The 9,154-nt window shown below is 41.9% G+C and overlaps 1 long non-coding RNA gene across 18 annotated transcripts in view; it reads right to left on the bottom strand.

Moving 5' to 3' along the window:
* The window catches only part of LOC102165807 (E3 ubiquitin-protein ligase Itchy homolog), a 108,012-nt gene that overhangs the window by 4,771 nt on the left and 94,087 nt on the right, over positions 1-9,154 (bottom strand). For 16 of the 18 annotated variants that reach the window (XR_014832176.1, XR_014832177.1, XR_014832182.1 and 13 more), the window contains 2 exons: positions 8,311-8,407; positions 1,268-1,340 (listed from right to left, as the gene is read on the bottom strand). This is a non-coding gene — a long non-coding RNA (E3 ubiquitin-protein ligase Itchy homolog). Of the gene's footprint in view, positions 1-1,267; positions 1,341-3,773; positions 4,007-5,785; positions 7,565-7,846; positions 8,408-9,154 lie in introns of those variants that run through there. The other 2 variants (XR_014832184.1, XR_014832183.1) reach the window with 2 other exon arrangements.

Genomic DNA, 9,154 nt, shown 5'->3' with positions numbered 1-9,154 from the left:
CCCTGGTGGCTTAGCAGTTAAGGATTTGGCATTGTCACTGCTGAGGCTCATGTATGATCCCTGGCCCAAGAACTTCCATATGCTGCTAAAATGCCCCCCACTACAGCCCCCACCAAAAAAAAATTTTTTTAAAGGACAGATGGAAAACAAATGGATATCCATCAAGGTATATGTAGGACCACTGAAATGTCTCCCAAAATAAAGTTCAAATAATGTTGTTGACATTAGGTTCAATTCCAACATACTCTATTAAAGAAAGATAAGGTTTGGTTTTTAGTTTTGCACATTTTTGAAAATGTGGCTAAACTACATTTTTTTTTTTTTCTTTTTAAGGCCACATCTGCATCATATGGAAGTTCCTGGGCCAGGGGTCAAATCAGAGCTGCAGGTGCCAGAATACACCACAGTCACAGTGATGCCAGATCCAAACCGCATCTTTGACCTATGCCTCACCTTGTAGCAATGCCTGATCCTTAACATGCTAAGTGAGGCCAGGGATTGAACCTACATCCTCGTGGACACTACATCGGGTTCTTAACCTGGTGAGCCACAACGGGAACTCCTAAACTACATTCATAATGACAAAATATTTGTCACCATTTTAGATTAGTTCTCCCTATACTCTAGATTTGATTTCTTCCTCTGCCTGCACAGAAAAGTTAAAAGTTTTCTAGATGGTTACTTCTCTGTAAATTTACTAAATATTACTGAATGAAAGTGGGTTAATTTCTTTCTTTCTTTCTTTTTTTTTTTTTTTTTTGTTTTTTTGCTATTTCTTGGGCCGCTCCCGCGGCATATGGAGGTTCCCAGGCTAGGGGTCCAATCGGAGCTGTAGCCACCGGCCTACACCAGAGCCACAGCAACACAGGATCCGAGCCACGTCTGCAACCTACACCACAGCTCACGGCAACGCTGGATCGTTAACCCACTGAGCAAGGGCAGGGACCGAACCCACAACCTCATGGTTCCTAGTCGGATTCGTTAACCACTGCGCCACAACAGGAACTCCTCTTTCTTACCTAAATTAAGAAAGTTTTCAAAAACAATTCAATACCATGGTGAAAATATTTCATTTTTAATTTCTAACATGTAGTATATATAGGATGAATGAAGAAGTTTTTCTTTCTTTTTTTTTTTTTCTTGGGTGAGAGTTATGTTGTATTTGGAAGACATTCTTAGGACATCAAGCCCAGGAGGCAACATCTCAAGTAACCCTGGGAAAACTGTTCCCAAGCCTATTTTCTATACTCTTTCTGATTTTACTTACCAGGTATGACTTCTAGGCAACCAATTTTCTTTCCCAACTTTTTCAATGCAGAATTTCTGTGGTCCATTGCTCCCTAAAATACAGTGAAATCATCAAGAGTTTGACAGTACAATGGTTCTCAAATTGTTATTCCCAAACTAGTTGCATCAGCATCACCAGGAAACTCATTACCAGGAAATTCACATGTCCTAACCCAAGCCTATGGAACTGGGGGGTGAGGCTGGGCAATGTGTGTTTTAACAAGCTTCCAGATGATTCTAACAAGTGCTATAATTTGAGAACCATATAGGTAATGTATGCCCAAGAAAAGAAAATGAAGTTTTATATAGCATTCCTCAGCAAAACTAACAGAATACTATAATTAGTAATACCTCACATAAGAACAGAACACATAAAAAGGTTAAGTTTAGTTTTAAACACAACAGGAAAACTACAACTATCTTATTAAACTTGATTTACATAGAAAACTGGTTAAACTTCAGAAAATGTAAGCAAACTAGTGAATTCAGTATTAATGTTTGTGCTTATGGGTCCTGCAGGGCACACCCTTACATACTTATACCAATTCTTGCCTCTCATTTACTTTGTGTTATATACAGCTGTGAATGGTGATCTTTGCACACTGGTTTTCTTCAAGGTCACCACAGCTCCCTGAGAAGCATTTATTGGGTGGGGGTAAAAGGATTGGTAGTTCTACCAGATTTTAGTTTTGTCTTTTTAGGGTTGCACCTGTGGCATATGGACGTTCCTAGGCTAGGGGTCGAACTGGAGCTACAGCTGCAAGCCTACACTACAGCTAATAGCAACAATGAACAGATCCTTAACCCACTAAGTGGGGCCAGGGGTCAAACCCTTATCTTCATGGATACTAGTTGGGGTCATTACTGCTGAGCCACAACAGGAATGCCTGAACTTTTTAATTAGAAGGGGCCAGGGACACTAACTGTTCTGCCATGTGTGAGAGTCACACCCAAAGAATTTTTTCATGTCCCACCTAACAAAACCCAGTACAAATTTAAATTGGTATAATTCTGTACCTAATGACATCAAAGTGTTTTCAAAAGTAGTTATTTAGGAGTTCCCGTTGTGGCGCAGTAGTTAACGAATACGACTAGGAGCCATGAGGTTGCGGGTTCGGTCCCTGGCCTTGCTCAGTGGGTTAAGGATCCGGCGTTGCTGTGAGCTGTGGTGTAGGTTGCAGACGTGGCTCGGATCCTGCGTTGCTGTGGCTCTGGTGTAGGCCGGTGGCTACAGCTCCGATTCAACCCCTAGCCTGGGAACCTGCATATGCCGCGGGAACAACCCAAGAAATAGCAAAAAGACAAAAAAATAAAAAATAAAAAGTCCAGAAATATAAGAAATGGTCATTATGAAAAAGGATAGTTAAAATATATTAATTAAACTTGAAATTATTAGTTTATGTACTCACACATTTTTTCAATATATTACAGCAAAAAAATCGTGGTTTTTTTTTTGGGTCTTTTTTCTTTTTAGGGCTGCACCCATGTCACATGGAGGTTCCCAGGCTAGGGGTCGAATTGGAGCTATTGCTGCTGGCCTAAGCCACAGACACAGCAATGCCAGATCCGAGCTGCGTCTGCCACCTACACCACAGCTCACAGCAACGCCAGATCCTTAATCTACTAAGACCAGAGATCGAACCCAAAACCTCATGGTTCCCAGTCGAATTCGTTTCCGCTGCGCCATGACAGGAACGCCTATTATAGCATTTCTAACCATATAAATGTTTCATTTAATCATCCCTTTTTTTTTTTTTTTTTTTGTCTTTTCGTCTTTTCTAGGGCCGCACCCGAGGTATATCAGGTTCCCAAGATAGGGGGCTAATCAGAGCTGTAGTGCTGGCCCATGCCAGAGCCACAGCAACGCCAGATCCTAGCCACATCTGGGACCTACACCACAGCTCAAGGCAATGCCAGATCCTCAACCCACTGAGTGAGGCCAGGGATCAAACCTACAACCTCATGGTTCCTAGTCAAATTTGTTTCCACTGCTCCAGGACAGGAACTCCTAATCATCCTATTTAATATGTAATAGTAGTCTGGATTGCTTTTATTTTAATTTTTAATTTTTTCAGGGAAATCTGCAGCATGTAGAAGTTCCCAGGCCAGGGATCGAACTTATGCTGTCGTTGGAACCTGTGGCAGAGCTGTGGCAACGCCAGATCCTTAACCCACTGTGCCACAAGGGAACTTCCTATATTGCTTTTAATGACTTAAGTTGCCTGTTGTTTTTTTGTTTGTTTGTTTGTTTGTTTTGCTTTTTAGAGCCAAACTCACGGCATATGGAGATACCCATGCTAGGGATTCAATCGAAGCTACAGCTGCTGGCCTATGCCACAACCACAGCAACACAGGATCCAAGCCGCATCTGCAACCTACACCATAGCTCACAGCAACACCGATCCTTAACCCATTGAGCAAGGCCAGGAATTGAACCTGCAACCTCATAATTCCTCATAATTTGTTTCTGCTGGGCCACGATGGAACTCTCTCTCTCTCTCTTTTTTTTTTTTTTTTGCCTTTTTGTAGGTCCGCTGCCACGGCATGTGGAGGTTCCCAGGCTAGGGGTCTAATTGAAGCTGTAGCTGCCAGCCTACGCCAGAGCCACAGCAATGCGGGATCCAAGCCATGTCTGCAACCTACACCACAGCTCACGGCAACGCTGGATCCCTTAACCCACTGAGCAAGGTCAGGGATCAAACCCGCAACCTCATGGTTCCTAGTCGGATTCGTTAACCGCTGCGCCACAAGGGAACTCCTCTCTCTTTTTTTTTAAATGACCAGCACACCACAGGATTTTTTCCAGTGGCCAAAGAATGGAAAAGTGGGAACTCAGTTCACAGATCTTCTCTCTCACCTGGAAAGAGCGATTTAAAGACTCTGCCTGTTGTTTTCCATCTTATTCTGACACTGTCCCTAAAACAACTTCCATACAGACTCTTGCACCTTTTACAACTTTCGAATGTTATCATCTCTGAGGCCTTTTTACATACCAGTCTTGGCCTATACCAGAATTTCATAATTAGAAACTACACTTTAAGATCTACCTCGTTTCTTCACTTAGATTAGCTGTAATTTATTTTGGCAGGTATATTATCCTTAATTCATGTAGGTTATGTTCCTCTTTTTCTAATATTTATTTAAGTCTAATATTTCTTACCTTTTCTATCTGTTCTTTCATATTCCAGTGCTTCTTATACAGAAGGGCTTCAGACCTTTTAAACCTTTTTTTTTTTTTTAAAAATGACCGCACCCATGGCGTATGGAAGTTCCTGGGCCAGGGCCAGGGCCAGGGCCAGATTCAGAGCCACAGCCTCAAACTACATTGCAGCTGTAGCAATGCTAGATCATGAACCCATTGCAGCGGGCTGGGGATCAAATCTGAGCCTCCTCAGTGACTTGAGCCACACTATATTCACACTCAGGCGATTGAACCACAGTTGGAATTCCCCAATACCATTTCTCTATCTTTTTTTTTTGTCACCTCTGTGGCATATGGAAGTCGTGGGCAAGGGATCAGATCTGAGCCGCAGGTGAGATTTATGCTGCAAACTGTGGCAATGTCAGATCCTTAACCCACTGTGCTGGGCTGGGAATCAAATCTGTGTCCTAGCCCCATTGTTTGGTGGGGAACTCCCAAATCTTTTCTTTTAAGTAGAAACAAGGCTCTGACAAATTATGTCTTCTAATAGAGTTGTCCCAAAATATACATGTATTGAAATAATGTTTCATTTTATTTTTTTAAATTAATTAATTTTTGTTTTTTTGCTTTTTAGGGCCACACCCATGGCATATGGAGGTGTCCAGGCTAGGGGTCAAATCAGAGATAAAGCTGCAGGCCTACGCCATAGCCATAGCAACAAAGGATCTGAGCCGCGACTAGAACCTACACCACAGGTCACGCCAACAGTGTATCCTTAATCCACTGAGCAAGGCTATGAATCGGAACCTACAACCTCATGGTTTCTAATCGGATTCATTTCCACTGCGTCACAACAGGAATTCCAGTGTTTTATTTTATATCACTTTAAAAAAAATTTCTTTATATTATAATGTTATGTATCTGTATATTTTAATTAGAGATTGTAGATACATAATTTCACATCTACCAAGTTCATTCCAGAATATTAAATAGGACATTATAAATGTGTTACAAAATGGGATGTTAGATCTCATAAGGTTTAAACCTACCACAATAAATCATTACATATAGCATTCTTAAAACTTTCTTCTCCTATACTGGGTAGAAGCAAGGTTAAACCAAAAGTCCATGAAAATTCTAAGGAACACAATCTGTCTCTGCCTTCCACAGGTATCCTTCTATGGTGTTTTAGACTGCTCCACCTAACCGCAAATATTATTTCCAAGAGAAGATCTAGTTCTCATTTCTTTAAATAATCAGATTTCCGGAGTTCCCATCGTGGCGCAATGGTTAACGAATCCGACAAGGAACCATGAGGTTGCAGGTTCGGTCCCTGCCCTTGCTCAGTAGGTTAACGATCCGGCGTTGCTGTGAGCTGTGGTGTAGGTTGCAGACGTGGCTCGGATCCTGCGTTGCTGTGGCTCTGGTGTAGGCCGGTGGCTACAGCTCCGATTGGACCCCTAGCCTGGGAACCTCCATATGCCGCAAGAGCGGCCCAAGAAATAGCGAAAAGACCAAAAAAAAAAAAAAAATCAGATTTCCAGTTTAGATTGAGAAGCTTGTCCCAATTTGTTTCTCATTTTGGACACTATTCCTTACCTCAACCCATAACATGGTTTATCTTTTTCTAATTTTTCTTGGCGGGGTGTGGGGGTAGAGGTGGGGGGCAAACCCTTGTCATGTTTAAGATCCCAGGCCAGGGATCAAACCTGCTCCAGAGGAGCAATCCAAGCCGCTTGAGCAACAACGCTGGACCTTTAACCTGCCATGACGTAAGAGAGTTCCCCTCTTTTCCAAACAGCATCCTCAAAGGTGCCCCTCTCCAAAAACTTTACTTAGAAATTTTCCTTTCCAAGTCCTTTCTCCCTGTAGCACTGGATAAAAACTTCTACACTGCATTGGAGAGACTAGAATATTTATTTCTCCTTATTACTCTCTGGCCTATCTACCCCCCCGCCTTTTTTTGGTTTATAGGGCTGCACCCACTCCATACAGAAGTTCCCAAGCTAGGGGTCAAACTGACGCTACAGCTGCTGGCCTATACCACAGCCACAGCAATGCAGGATTTGAGCCATGTCTCCAACCTACACCAGAGCTCACAACAACACTGAATCCTTAACCCACCAAGTGAATCCGGGGATTGAACTCACGTTTCCTCATAGATCCTAGTTGGATTTGTTACCACTGAGCCATGATGGGAACTCCTGGCCTCTCATTTAAATCCGTATCTAGGCTACTCCTATCTCATCCTTAAATAGAGATGTTTCTAAGCGTCAGCGCTCCATTCTTCTGTTTTCTATTTCTGCATAAGCCTATGCATTCCCACAGCTTCGAATATCACTGCTTCACTGCCCTTACGACTCTTTCTCTCTCTACACTTACCTAAAAACTGCTCCTCCCCTCCCCAGATTTTCTAGGTACCTGTCTGATTGCCACCTTAAGCTCAGCAGATTCTTTATGCTTCACAACTTCTCCATGTTTCATAACATGGTAATATCTCTGACATTTTCCTTTATATTTCATCTTCTAATCAAGCCCTATTTCTATCTTTGGAACTTCTTTAGCATTTTATCCTTTCTTTTCCATCCCTACTTCATCTCCTAAGACCAGGTTCTTATCATTGCTGTAATAATTCCTTCCTATTTCCAGACTCTCCCCATCTTTCAATACAAGCCATATCTTACTATAAAATCTTCCTAAAATGTAGCTTCAGCAAGTTCTCAGATCTTCAAAGTTTTCATAGCTTCCAAAACCCTAAGTAATATCCAAGTTTTAAAGTCTTTTAAACTGGTTCCACACATTGTACCCCAAATTGCCTACTTGCTTCTTTAATTCTAACTCTGAAGCACCTGAAGCAGACTTAAGAGTCACACCTTCTCTTCTATCTTCCTATGGTACTTGCACAGTGCTGGTGTTAAAGACCTGAATTCACTACACTTATTATTTAGTCATAAAATAAACTCACATTGATTAAAAACAACACACAAGAGTTCTCGTCGTGGCACAGTAGTTAACGAATCTGACTAGGAACCATGAGGTTGTGGGTTCGATCCCTGGCCTTGCTCAGTGGGTTAAGGATCCGGCATTGCCATGAGTTCTGGTGTAGGTTGCAGACGCGGCTTGGATCCTGCGTTGCTGTGGCTCTGGCGTAGGCTGGTGGCTACAGTTCAGATTAGACCCCTGGCCTGGGAACCTCCATATGCTGCGGGAGTGGCCCTAGAAAAGGCAAAAAGACCAAAAGATAAATAAATAAATAAAATAAAAAATAAAAAACAACATACAATTTAATCAGTGACTATTATGTGATAAGCACTGTGCTAGGCACCAGAAATAGAAAGGTGAAGGATCATTATCTCAAGGAACTTCAGGTATCACAGAGAAGAGTAGTAAACAAGTCAGGAGTTTCCATCATGGCACAGCAGAAACGAATCCAACTAGGAACCATTAGATTGCAGGTTTGATCCCTGGCCTCAATCAGTGGGTTAAGGATCCAATGTTGCTGTGAGCTGTGGTGTAGGTTGCAGATGTGGCTAGGATCTGGCATTGCTATGGCTGTGGTGTAGGCTGACAGCTACAGCTCCCATTGGATCCCTCACCTGGGAGCCTCCTCCATATGCTGCGGGTGCACCCCTAATAAGACAAAAAAAAAAAAAGAAAGAAAGAAACAGATTTACATATAGATGGTTATTCTACTGAGTTAAAATGTGGGGTCTAGCTTAAGGCCTAAAAATTTTTAGAGATAAGGAATACAAAGTGACTTAAAAGTTTACACAAATCCAGGTTAACAATGATTAATTAAGAAAATGGTGATACTTATTATTTCTGATATTAATGTAACAGCAGTGTGATAAACTATAGGAAAAGTGACCATGTAGACATACCCATTAGGTCAGCGAATCCTCCAACTGGCAATCGGCAGGTTCCAGTAACAAACTGCAAAAGTCTCATTCTCTTCTCATTATCAATTTCTTTAACAAACTATTAAAAGAACATTTTAAAGAAATACATAGATCATATGTGACAGCATACTAAACAGGAAAGAAAAAGATTTCAAATCTTAACTGAACTCGTAGTATCAGATGCACTAGAAAGTTAGTGTATCCACCACAATGGATTTTGGAGCTATTCCATGGTGGTCAAAGCCCCACCAACCATCCCTTATATAAATCTTACTACCACAAACCTATAGGGAGATAGAAGAGTGCCCTAAGGAGTTCCCATTGTGGCTCAGCGGGTTAAGAATCCAACTAGCATCCATGACCAGGCAGGTTCAATGCCTGGCCTCACTCAGTGAGTTTAAGGATCTGGATCAGCTGCGTTGCAGACACAGCTCAGATTCTGCGTAGGCCATCAACTGCAGCTCCTATTAGAACCCCTAGCCTGGGAACCTGCATATGCTGTGGATGTGGCCCTTAAAAAAAAAAGAAGTGCCCTGAGACCAAGAACTCCCTTGTCACGCAGTCTCAGGTTCAGCTATTCTGGGGCAGCTCCTACTTTTCACTAGATCTAACTGTCCTGTAGACATTCATATATTGTAACCTAGGACACAGAGCTCAAGTCAGCTCAAACTCTTTGGTTTTACAAACAAATGAAATTAAGCTAATGAAATCAAGCTAATGAATGCTCATCCAGATGTATCCCAGTAATGTTATCCTCTCAATGTCTTTTTTTTCTTTTTCTTTTTGTCTTTTTAGGGCCACCTACAACAAGCATATGGAGGTTCCC

Source organism: Sus scrofa, chromosome 17 (assembly GCF_054392235.1).
Source record: "Sus scrofa isolate SSC_HxYL_T2T_F1_AM1 chromosome 17, Sscrofa_HxYL_maternal_Yorkshire_Landrace_v2.0, whole genome shotgun sequence".
Lineage (NCBI taxonomy): Eukaryota > Metazoa > Chordata > Mammalia > Artiodactyla > Suidae > Sus > Sus scrofa.
The sequence above is the reverse complement of the archived record's forward strand: the minus strand, read 5'-3'. Positions and strand labels throughout refer to the sequence as shown.